This window comes from Oncorhynchus clarkii, chromosome 7, assembly GCF_045791955.1.
Source record: "Oncorhynchus clarkii lewisi isolate Uvic-CL-2024 chromosome 7, UVic_Ocla_1.0, whole genome shotgun sequence".
Taxonomy (NCBI): domain Eukaryota; kingdom Metazoa; phylum Chordata; class Actinopteri; order Salmoniformes; family Salmonidae; genus Oncorhynchus; species Oncorhynchus clarkii.
Genome location: NC_092153.1, coordinates 24218966 through 24231795, shown reverse-complemented (window position 1 = coordinate 24231795; position 12830 = coordinate 24218966). Strand labels below are relative to the sequence as shown.

General features: G+C 43.0%; 1 protein-coding gene across 2 annotated transcripts in view; it reads left to right on the top strand.

The window, feature by feature from the left end:
- Window positions 1-1492: 1492 nt before the first annotated feature.
- The window catches only part of LOC139413092 (B-cell CLL/lymphoma 9 protein-like), a 55892-nt gene continuing 44554 nt past the window's right edge, over window positions 1493-12830 (top strand). Inside the window, exons 1-2 of one of the 2 annotated variants that reach the window (XM_071160144.1) lie at window positions 1493-1831; window positions 5626-5831. The gene's annotated coding sequence lies outside the window, so the exon portion shown is untranslated. The remainder of the gene's footprint in view (window positions 1832-5625; window positions 5832-12830) is intronic. The other variant, XM_071160145.1, reaches the window with a different exon arrangement.

Here is a 12830-nt window from a genome sequence, read left to right as displayed (position 1 = left end):
AGAATCTGATTAAGAATTTAGGTTAAGCTATTATTTCAAAGTGGGGGTAGCAGAGGAAACAAGACAAGAAGTATACTTCATTAGTCCACACGAGGTGGAAATTTGTCTTCTGCTTTCATCCAACCCCCCTGATATACACACACACACACAAACACACATTAGATTGGAGAGGCTGGAGCAGACATCATTTACAAATGAAGCATGTGTGTTTAGTGAGTCCACCAGATCAGAGGCAGACCAGAGATAAGCGCATGTATAGAGTATCACAGTATGACTCATAACACCTATAAAACCTAGCGGTCAAACAAGGAAAGGGTTCTAATAGTTTTTCCACCATTCATTTTTCCCATAGGGGATTTTAGAAACTTAAAATAAGGGCTGTGCTTCGCATAGGCTTACCCTTGCGTGATGTTTTGATAACCGTGTAAATCTCTCTAGGACAAGGTGACTTACGTATATATATTCACCTGTATTTACCCACCAAAAATGTAATGCTAATTAGCTGCTAATGTGGCTATCATAAAGAACTACAAATGCCATGATGATCTAAATGAGACTGCCAAATCGAGGCAAAGGTAAACATCTCTGGGTTAACTATCTAATGTTAACTAACTCTAGTAATTAATAAATTGGCAACATTTCTTTAAATGGACAATTCTGTGAACTGTCTTGTGCAAGTTTTACATCGATACAATACCTGTTTGAAAAGGTGTCAGCTAGATGTGACGTGCAGGAGCTTGCAGGGATTTGTAGTTTTGCACGATGTCTACTTTGATCATAATTAGCATTTTTTAATCTAAGAGTAAATAGAGCCGAGCATATTGATAAAAGTCACCTTATCCGAGAGAGATTTACATGGTTGTTGAAACATCCTTCCTGGGTAAGCCTACACAAACAGCCCCTTTTTTCCTCTAAAATCCCCTATGGGAAAAATGAATGGTGGAAAAATTATTGGAACCATTTCCCTGTTTGACAGCTAGGTTTTATGGGTATTATGACACCTCCACTGTGGGGCTCTATTGGACCATTTTCCTGTCCTTGCTAAGCATTCAACATGTAAGGAGTACTTTTGGTGTCAGGAAAAATGTATTGAGTAAAATATACATCTTTAGGAATGATGTGAAGTAAAAGTTGTAAGAAATAGTTGTAAGTACAGATACACCAAAAACGACTTAAGCGGTGTAAAAATACTTCAAAGTATTTTTTTTTTTTTTTTACACTACTGCTATTTACTGTCAGGCCTAATAGGCAAACATTTTAATTTCCCAAAATGCATAGGATATTGTATGGTTATTCTAGTCTTGCAATCGGTTAGTCCATTATCACCTTTACCCTGTCGTCCCTAGTAGGCTATAACGGATTGACTTCGCTCTCACTTCTCTGTGAGTTTGGTCTGTGTTCTAAACTGGCTGGGGTTTTCAGCTTGCTTTGACAAACACCCCTCCCCCAAGCTTTGGCGAAACAGGAACAACTCCTTTGAGAGAGAGAGAGAGAGAGAAAAAAAAGCTGCACAAGTTTGGAACGTCTTGGAGAAGCCCTTGTTATCGCTTGGAGTATACTAGTCAGGAGCGGAGATTTATTCATGCAAAATCTGGAACTATTCTACTGCTCTGGTTTAATCGTGGAAAAATAACAGTTTAACCTCGTCTTTCGCGTAGGCCTAACCTCTTTTTATGAAAATTGTTTACTTTACTCGAGGATAATTATTGGTGCAAGTCTATTTGTGTATGGAATCATTTGTCCTCAACGAAGAAAGATGGGACTCGTGGAGCTCTGTATACATATGTGATATCGTGTTCAACAATGAAGGATATTGTGTCAGACACAATGGGTAAGGGAGGGTTTCCCTTTGCATCTAACGTTACTCTACCTAACCAAGCTGTATATCTTTAAAAAAAATGTTTTCTCCCATGCCCTTTCAGCTGTAAACATACTTGGCCTTGCTCCGTTGGGAAGTCAGACCCTTATTCTCTGGTTAACGTTACACCTTTAAACATTCTTCAATTTGCTATTTCAATATATCGCTTCAAAGTCTGTCCCTGGTGCTAGTTTTGTCCTATTAATTTGTGTAGATGGGTATTTGTCCATTGCAGCACACATGCTGCTGCTTTCTATTTTCGTAATGCATCGATTTGTGGGGGGTTACTTACTTTCCCCACTAATACTAATCAATTCTGACTTTCGGTTTCACATAGAAAACTTAAATTACTGCACTTATCCAGGTCTACGCGTGGTGAAACCATTGCAAGGCAGTAAGCAACACATCCTGCAAATGTTGATCGTGATTCGCCGACTTGGCCTGAAGCTTTTTGTCCCATTCTGTGACCAACCCGACGTTTTCCAGTGGAAGGCTTGAACAGCCGTGGTCGAATACGCTAAATCTATCGTTACCTTTCGTGTTGCAGTGGCTCCTGGTTTTGATCAACTTGTTATTAAAGGCGAGCGTGAAAGGAGATGGTTTGTAACTGTCTGGCCAACAAAAAAACAAAGCTACGAGAGGGTATAGTAATTTTCCCATTCATGGTATCCGACTCAATATGGAATGGGACGTCTGCAACATATTCTGAAATGAATGTAGCCCACACTCTTTTGCATATGTAAACACTGGATTGGAGGTACTGGAAAATGTTGAATCATACGTTTTATATTATTCATAATAGGTGTTGTGTCAGTTAGTTGGAAACTTGCATCACCACCCCTTTGTAGTTATATAGATGGTATTTATGCTGTGTAACTAGCCCGTTTGGTTTCTTGAGCAAAGACTGTCTGTTTACTTGTTCTACCCATAGAGAATACTGCGTCATGTCCTGTGTCCACCTGGTTGTGGTTCCTGCTTGAATGGTAGGTTACTTAGATAACCAAAGCCTTGGCCTATTCACTCTGCTCACGACTGTTTGGGCAGAATCAATATTTGCCAAAAGGTTATTTTGGTGGTGTAGACTATTCATATAGAAGATGTGAATGATGCCATGGTCAGAAGAGCTGATGAAGCCGTATAACACTCATTTTGCCAGCATGGAAAATACATTGGCTCCAGTACAGTAGGTTAAAGCTAGAATCCTTAGTTGTTACATCCATTTTTGGACTTATAAATTAATGATATATATACCCATTGATTCTTGAAGAATGTAACTTATAAATGCCTCAAGCTTAGTTCAAGTGTTTTACCCCATCAGAACCCAAACTATTTGTTTTATGCCAATGTTTGTGACAATGACCTAAATGTAAACAAACACTGTATAGCCTCATCATGGTTAAAACTATCATTTTGATATCATGGTCAGGGTTTCATTCATATCTCTGTCTGAATTTGATAGTGGTTACATTTCTCCAGGCCAATCTCAGCTTTTTACCAAAACAGGTGGGGTGGCTGCGTTGCCATTGTTTCAACTATGCATCCAAGGTTTAAGATTATAATTAAGGCCTTAAAGTTTATGCATACCAGGCTAGGGTAACGCTATTTCCAAGTTGTCCTTTTGGATCAATTGGTATTTCATTCTAGCTGTCCCATAGTTTTACTGTTAGCTGTCCCATAGTTTTACTGCTGTGCAGTGGCTTAAACCTGGGCATCTAACCTAATGTCAAAGCTGTGGATATGCAGTTAACATGTAGGTTGTCTGCTATCTATTCCCTTTGCACTGTGGGTAGAATCTGCCATGTGGTTCCATTGCCTTTGTATATGTGATGGTTTTATATATTAGCTTGGTATATGTGGGATGTATCATGTACACATTATACAAGTTTTCTATATATAATTTCCCTTGTGCATCTTAGTTGTTAAATGTGTAATTGCTAAATTGCATGGCCTCTGTTGCAGCCAGAGAAAGAAGAAACACAAGCTAAAATAAAAATCGAACACACGTTCGATTTGGGACCGACTGTGTCTGCCTCTTCCTATTGTATTCCTATTTGAATTATTCCTCTCTAAGACATTGCCCTGAAACCTCTAAAAAGTCACACTGCTTTTCAACCAGACATTGAATGTATCGATTGTGCCTTTTTTTAAAGCGGCTTGATAAATTCATTAAAAAAAAGAAACGTCCTCTCACTGTCAACTGAGTTTATTTTCAGCAAACTTAACATGTGTAAATATTTGTATGAACATAAGATTGATCAACTGAGACAAACTGAACAAGTTCCACAGACATGTGACTAACAGAAATGGAAAAATGTGTCCCTGAACAAAGGGGGGTCAAAATCAAAAGTAACAGTTAGTATCTGGTGTGGTCACCAGCTGCAATAAGTACTACAGTGCATCTCCTCCTCATGGACTGCACCAGATTTGCCAGTTCTTGCTGTGAGATGTTACCCCACTCTTCCACCAAGGCACCTGCAAGTTCCTGGACATTTCTGGGGGGAATGGCCCTATCCCTCACCCTCCGATCCAACAGGTCCCAGACGTGCTCAATGGGATTGAGATCCGGGCTCTTCACTGGCCATGCAAGAACACACAGAACGATCAGTATGGCTGGTGGCATTGTCATGCTGGAGGGTCATGTCAGGATGAGCCTGCAGGAAGGGTACCACATGAGGGAGGAGGATGTCTTCCCTGTAACGCACAGCGTTGATATTGCCTGAAATGACAACAAGCTCAGTCCGATGATGCTGTGACACACCGCCCCAGACCATAAAGGACCCTCCACCTCCAAATCGAACCCGCTCCAGAGAACAGGCCTTGGTGTCACGCTCATTCCATCGACGATAAACGCGAATCCGACCATCACCCCTGGTCAGACAAAACCGCAACTCGTCAGTGAAGAGCACTTTTTGCCAGTCCTGTCTGGTCCAGCAACAGTGGGTTTGTGCCCATAGGCGACATTGTTGCCCGTGTTGTTTGGTGAGGACCTGCCTTAGTCCAGCCTTTCTCAGCCTATTGCGGACAGTCTGAGCACTGATGGAGGGATTGTGCGTTCCTGGTGTAACTCGGGCAGTTGTTGTTACCATCCTGTACCTGTCCCGCAGGTGTGATGTTTGGATGTACTGATCCAAACATTACACGTGGTCTGCCACTGTCCGTCCTGTCTCCCTGTAGCGCTGTCTTAGGCATCTCACAGTACGGACATTGCGAGTTATTGCACTGGCCACATCGTTCATGCAGATGAGCATGGACCCTGGGCATCTTTCTTTTGGTGTTTTTAGTAGAAAGGCCTATTTAGTGTTTTAAGTTTTTGTAACTGTGACCTTAATTGCCTACCGTCTGTATCATTAATTGTTCATGGTTCATTGAACAAGCATGGGAGACAATGTTTAAACCCTTTACAATGAAGATCTGTGAAGCTATTTGGATTTTTACGAATTATCTTTGAAAGACAGGGTCCTGAAAAAGGGACGTTTCTGTTTTTGCTGAGTTTATGAATGAGATGTAAACGTGTGTGGTCCGTTGATAATCATGTTCCTCAACCAAAAGTGTATTTAGGTCTTTGGAGATCTGAGGCCTGTTTAGGAGGATGTAATGTCACGGAATGTTCGGAGAGAGAATGTATTGCGTAGAACAGAAATGATTGTCTCTCAGATGGAAAAGGGGATTGTGTCAACTGGATTTGTTCTATTTCCATCTGCGATATTCTGAGCGTTTTAAAGACCCTGAATACACCCCTGATGGTTGTCTTTTTTTCCACTCTCCAGGTTTGTGAATGGGCACTGTGATCTTCTGCTGAGAGGGAGTGCCGGGATTTGAGGCTCTGTGACAGTTGTGACTCCGGGCCGACGCTAAGCCAGTCAGCTTGCTTTATCTGCCAGACCAAGGTCAAAGGGCACGACAAAGGGAACCCAGGGATAGGCTCTCCTCATGAGGAGTAGCCGGGGTCTCTGAGACCTGGGGTCATTTTAAGGTAAGGAACATCACAAACTCACACACGCGTGTAGCCGCCATGTTACTTTGTCACTGTTTTACAGGCATGTGATATGTGAAAATGTTTTTGTGCTTGTTGGCGAATGTGTCAATTATATTCAAGCATTAGGAATGTTAGGGACAACACGTATTACGGACTACAATATGGTTAATCAAACGTTTTATTATTTTTGTATGACAACGTATTCACAGATATCGACTCTTCCCATGACATCTGACTGCTTAAGATGTGTTTTTCTTTTTGTGCGTGGGATCTAAGAGTCTAAACTTAAAGAACTCAAAGAGCAGTAACAAGGGAATCTTGACGTGATAGTTTACTCCACAAATCTCAGATGTGGGTGGGGGCGGCGCATGGGTTCAGGCCCTGGGCAGAGGACAGGGCACCCTGTTTATGGAACGGTATGCTGTGTTGCAGGGCTTATCTCAGGCCCTGCCTACACACACACACACCATGTGTGACGCCAGCCTGGGCAGAGCTGAGGGCGGGCACATGCAAATGGCATGAAACAGCCCAGCATACCATCCTGTAATCACATTCCGTGACCTACACACCCACTAATGGCCTCAGATGTAGGAACACAGAGGCTGACAGACAGGAAATGGTGTGTGTGTGCGCGCATATGTATTGGAGACTGTGTGGTGTGAGGCGTGCGCTGTCTCCATGGCTGGGCGGTATACCATATTTTATGGTATTGAAGCAGGGACCGGTTTGGGTTTTCACTTTACCTTCTATACCGGTATTTGAATGTTTTGTTTTGTTAAATGTGATACTCCATGTGTAATGTCAATTTTTAGAGTTTACTTTGCTACTTGAGTCATTTCTCTCCGCTCAACACATACCTAGCCATGCCCCCTGTCACTCAAGGAGCGCATTTTGATGTTCCTCAACCACGAGACACTTGCGTTCAGTCTGCATGGTCAATGCAGCACATGCAACAATGTTGATGATGACAATGCTGTTTTCACTCTGCTTCTTAATATAAATCCACTAGCGTTCTATAATGACACTAAAGGTTTGTGTTTCTTACATCAGCAAACAGCTAGTTTGTCTTTTCTTAGCAAGTTGCCCTAAATCTTGTTAACCGCTAATGCTAATAGCTAGCTAATAAATGTACTGAGTAAGAGCATACATAGCTAGCTAATACAGCCTGCTAATACCAGTGATGGTGTAGACCTAAATCAGCATGTTGTTTGTGCAAGAGTATCTTCAAAATCAAAGAGGAATATGCAAAGCAGGGATATGTTGGCTACATGATGTAGGTAAGAGAGAACATGCAATATAGCCAAAGCTTATAGGGTCCCCTAGGAAACGCTTATCGACACTTTAGTTCCTACTGTCACAATAACCCCTCCCTGGCATTTTGTCATCTCAAACAACATTGTATTCAAAGTTCCTACTATTATATTCTAACTATAGAATTAAAATAGTCATTCTATTTCCATGATTCCAACAGTTTTTTGCTCTTATTGGAAAGTCAAATTGCAATTGCAACATTTGGTTAAAAATAAGTCCTAGATGATTTGTCCATATCGTGCAACCCTACGTGGCAGTGTGGACATTTTCTCAATTGAGGAGTGGTGTAAAGTACTTAAGTAAAAATACTTTAAAGTACTATGTATGTTTTTTTTTTTTTTGTATCTGTACTTTACTATTTTTTTAAAATTTGGACTACTTTTACTTCACTACATTCCTAAAGAAAATACTGTACTTTTTACGTGCATTTTCCCCGACACCTAAAAGTACTCGTTACATTTTTAATGCTTAGCAGGACAGGAAAATGGTCCAATTCACACACTTGTCAAGAGAACATCCCTGGTCATCTACTGCCTCTGATGTGGAGGACTCACTAAACACAAATGTTTTGTTTGTAAATTATGTCTGAGTGTGCCCTTGGCTATCCGTAAATACAAACAAACAAAAAACTAGAAAATGGTGCCATCTGGCTTGCATAATGAATGGAATTTTCAATTATTTATACTTTTACTTTTTTGATACTTAAGTATATTTATAACCCAATACTTTTAGACTTTTACTCAAGTAGTATTTTACTGGTCGGCTGCGCGGTTTGGCGAGGGTAGGTAGCAACACATCTGCCACACAACACTTAAGCTCCACAGGGGTGCGTGCTCAGTCCCCTCCTGTAACTCCCTGTTTACCCACGATTGCATGGTAAGGCATGACACCAACACCATCATTAAGTTTGCAGATGACACAAGAGCCTGATCACCGACAACAACAAGACAGCCTATAGGGAGGAGGACAAGAGACCTGGCCGGGGGGTGCCAGAATAACAACCTCTCCCTCAACGTAACCAAGACTAAGGAGATGATTGTGGACTACAGGAAAAGGAGGACAGAGCACACCCCCATTCTCATCGATGGGGCTGTAGTGGAGCAGGTTGAGAGCTTCCAAGTTCCTTGGTGTCCACATCAACAACAAACTAGAATGATCCAAATACACCAAGACAGTCATGAAGAGGGCACGACAAAGCCTATTCCCCTCATGAAACTAAAAAGATTTGGCATGGGTCCTGAGATCCTCAAAAGGTTCTACAGCTGCAACATCGAGAGCATGGTTGCACTGGTTGCTTCACTGCCTGGTACGGCAATTACTTGGCCTCTGACCGCAAGGCACTACAGAGGGTAGTGCGCACGGCCCAGTACATCACTGGGGCTAAGCTGCCTGCCATTCAGGACCTCTATACCAGGCGGTATCAGAGGAAGGCCCTAAAAATTGTCAAAGACCCCACCCACCCCAGTCATGGACTGTTCTCTCTACTACCGCATGGCAAGCGGTACCGGAGTGCCAAGTCTAGGACAAAAAGGCTTCTCAACAGTTTTTACCCCCAAGCCATAAGACTCCTGAACAGGTAATCAAATGGCTACCCAGACTATTTGCATTGTACCCCCCCAACCCCTCATTTTACGCTGCTGCTACTCTCTGTTTATCATATATGCATAGTCACTTTAACCGTATCTACATGTACATACTACCTCAATCAGCCTGACTAACCGGTGTCTGTATGTAGCCTCGCTAATTTTATAGCCTCGCTACTGTATATAGCCTGTCTTTTTACTGTTTTATTTCTTTACTTACCTATTGTTCACCTAACACCTTTTTTGCACTATTGGTTAGAGCCTGTAAGTAAGAATTTGACTGTAAGGTCTACACTTGTTGTATTCCGTGCACGTGACAAATAAACTTTGATTTGATTTCTTATATTGCAGCTGGCAACTTTCATAAATTAGGTGCATTACCGCCACTGACCTCGTTCGTCTTTCAGTCACCCACGTGGGTATAACCAATGAGGAGATGGCACGTGGGTACCTGCTTCTATAAACCAATGAGATGGGAGTGGCAGGACTTGCAGCACGATCTGCATCATAAATAGAACTGACCTCGAGCGGTGTAGTCAGCCTGTAAGTGATTTCACCGAGTCTGTGTTGCCACCCTAGGATCACTCACTACTCATAAAGCAAATGTAGAACTTGTATTACTGAAAAACTAAAAATACCATCAAATACTGTCCAATTAAAAAATTCATATATTTTTTAAATACGGTGAAATAATATTTTGGCCATATCGCCCAGCCATAGTCTAGTTATGTCCTTTAATTCGGACCAGTTACATCCAGTTGGTCCAGTTGCATGACATACTCCTGGCTCTACGTATAGGCTAATGCTTCATTTTGGATTTCACTATTGTTGGTGATGTAAATTAGTGACACTAAAATGCTCACCAAATCCGTACTGGCTAAAATGTTTCTGTTAGAACTGTGTCAGGAAGGACAATGTTATCAACTTTGGCTTGACTCAGGTGTGTGTGTGTAACGGATGTGAAACGGCTAGCTTAGTTAGCGGTGCGTGCTAAATAGCGTTTTAATCGGTGACGTCACTTGCTCTGAGACCTTGAAGTAGTAGTTCCCCTTGCTCTGCAAGGGCCGCGGCTTTTGTGGAGCGATGGGTAACGATGCTTCGTGGGTGACTGTTGTTGATGTGTGCAGAGGGTCCCTGGTTCGCGCCCGGGTATGGGCGAGGGGGCGGTCTAAGGTTATACTGTTACATGTGGATTAGGTATTGGAGGGTGTTCTGTTCTGGTTGATTGTGATTGGTGACATTCTGCACATACTGTTGATGGTGTTAGACTTTTGGGAGAGTCTGATGTGAGCAGTCCCTATGTTTTCATAAGAGTAGGCCATGTTGGGTCATGTTCATTAGGGCACTGAACTGGAAATGTTTTCAAACATTTATCAATTGGATAAACCCAGATAGTACAACCCAGTATCAGTCGGTTTTCTACTATTTAAAGCCTAATGAACATGACCATGGTGAAGTGCTGTCTCTCCCTCCACTCATGTGCAGTGTGTGGGTGTTGCTGCCCTTTCCACCAGTGCCCAACTGACCTGGCTGTGACCCAGCTACTCTCCCATAGTGCACTGGGCCATCTGTCACTGCCACAGCTGCCACATACTATGGCTCTAATAAATGGGCCTCCTTTTTAATCTGGCATGGTTGGTTACTATTCCTCAAAACCCCATTGGAGAAATGGAACGTTCTCTTTTTACTTCTTCCTCCTGCATAATGAGAATTCTTATCGCCTATCTCTCTCTGTCATGGTCTCTCTCGCTCTCTCTCCTCTCCCTGTGTAATCAGAAATTGTAGGGTTTCGCAGTGGTTCAGAGTTTGCCGGTACTGTCACATACCTCTAAATGAACTATCACAACCAGGAGGATCCTCGTTTAAATCTCTAGTTTGGGAACATTTTGGTTTCCCGTTAGATTATAACGGAGATGGACAGAGAGTTGTGGATAAAACTTCAACAGTATGTCGCCACTGCTCAACGAGAGTGGCTTATGTAGCTGCCAACACCTCAAACATGTTGACACTTAACATTTATGCCGAAATCACCCCAGTATTCCTACCACCGGAGCAAGATGGAAACAACACAACTTTGTCTCCCGTCTGTATTCGCGCTGCCCTTTGCAGCAGATTCGGACCTGGCCAAAGAAATTACAAGAGCCATAGGTGTTTATAGCTGCGCCCGTTCTCGGTGGTTGAGAATAGGGGGGTTTCAGTACCTCGTGAAAGTGCTCAAGCCACGTTACGAACTTCCCTCTCGCACCCATTTCAGCAACTGGGTAGTACCTGCTCTATATAAGCAAGCCAAAGTTGTGTTGGGCGTGTCGCGCTTACTACAGATGGATGGGGCTACAGAGAGCTACTTAACAGTGACAGCCCATCACATTAACCACAGAGTGGGAGATGAGAAGTACTGTGCTACAGACACGACCCCGTTATGAGTCACACAATTGCACAACTTTTTCTCTCTGTAAGAGAAATGTTATAGCATAGGCCTATACAATGCCCGAGCCATGTTTTTACATATTGACTTCACACGCATATTGCACTTTATTTTAGCGTTGTTTTTGAGTCTTTTCGGTGTTAACACTTAAGTAAATAAAAATGGACTGTAGTAACTGCAATATGTAGCGAACCGTTTGTTTGGTGAATTGTTACACCCCTACTTTCTGTGATTGGCTAGTGGTACCCCCAGTGAGGGAATGGCTTTCTGTGATTGGCTAGTGACACCCCCTGAAAATGGAAACACTCTCTCTGATTGGCTGGTGGCCACTGAGTTTAGCTCAGTTCCTTGTAGTGGAATATTGTCATTTCAGCTCACGATGCGAGTATGAAGGTTGCCAGGTCTCCTGATACCTTATCCCTCCCTGAGTTGAAAAATGTAGGGTGCGCTGATTTGGAACGCTTTACTGGTGGGTGGGGGAGGGGTGCGTTTTGGCATCCTCCACTGAAAGAGGAGAACTCTGGGATTTCTCTCCTCCATTCCCCCTTTCTATCCCAAATAATCCCTTCTGCTAACAAGGCACATTTTCCTTTTTCTTTTCACTCTGTAACCATAATATGGCTAGTTAAGCATTGGCAAGACATTGTAACCTTATGCTATATGAATGCACTGGCGAGGCTTTGCCAAGCGCAATGAGTTCTGGAGTGGCACTATATTGCCAATGGCTTCTCCCGATGCCAAGGCCAGGTTGTGTCACGGTGCCAGTGTGCCAAGAGGCCTGCCAGGACATTAAATGGGCTGCTTTTTGAACTCTCTCTCACTGGCAAAGGATTCTGCTCCAGTTCCTGCGGCGTGCTTGTTCTAGCTAAACACAGTTTGATATGGGGGGGGGCACAGGCTTTCATCACCCATAGATGAAATGCTCCTAGTGCTAGGATGTTATGATAGGAACACGAGCGTTGTTCAGCGGTATTGTAAGCACAACCTCTCGTCACCACTGTGAGTTGTCCGGCTCTGTGTGTCTGTCGCGTCACTCGCGTCACCGGCTGATGGTCTGACACCGTGTCCGCCCATGCGCCAACCATTTGGCTGCGTGTGCCTGTGCCCACGAACCCATTCCAAAAGGGGTGGCAGGGGGAAACAGACTGGCAGAGGAGAATGCCAGGGGCCGTAGATCAGCCTTGTGATAAATGAACAGGGCTTTTTAGACAAAGCTTGGCTTCTCTATGCGGTCCAGAGATTCTCTTTGACCTGTTTAAAAATATATAAATATTTCCTGCTCTGAAATTACAGAGCTGAACTTCCTGCACTACGAATACTGTAATGACATAACTGAAATTTCCGCAACGACAACTGAAATTCCTGTTCGACGAGCTTATATTTGACCTTGTCACGGCTTATCATTGCAGTTGAAGGGACGGATACAATGATTTCGTTAAATCACTGTTAGACCATGGAGAAAGAGCCCGGGTTGTGTAGATTGGTGAGTCACAAACTCGGTTCCACTGCTCCAAGTGGTAAATGCCGTACGTACTTTTAACCGCTTTGCCGAGAACTTACCTGTTCAAGTAGTTCATGGCTTCATAGGCCTATTGAGTGAACAGTGTTATATGAGAACATGTACATGAGATTCATGCAGAACCATTGACCAGTTTCATGAAGTACCAATCAGGTGTT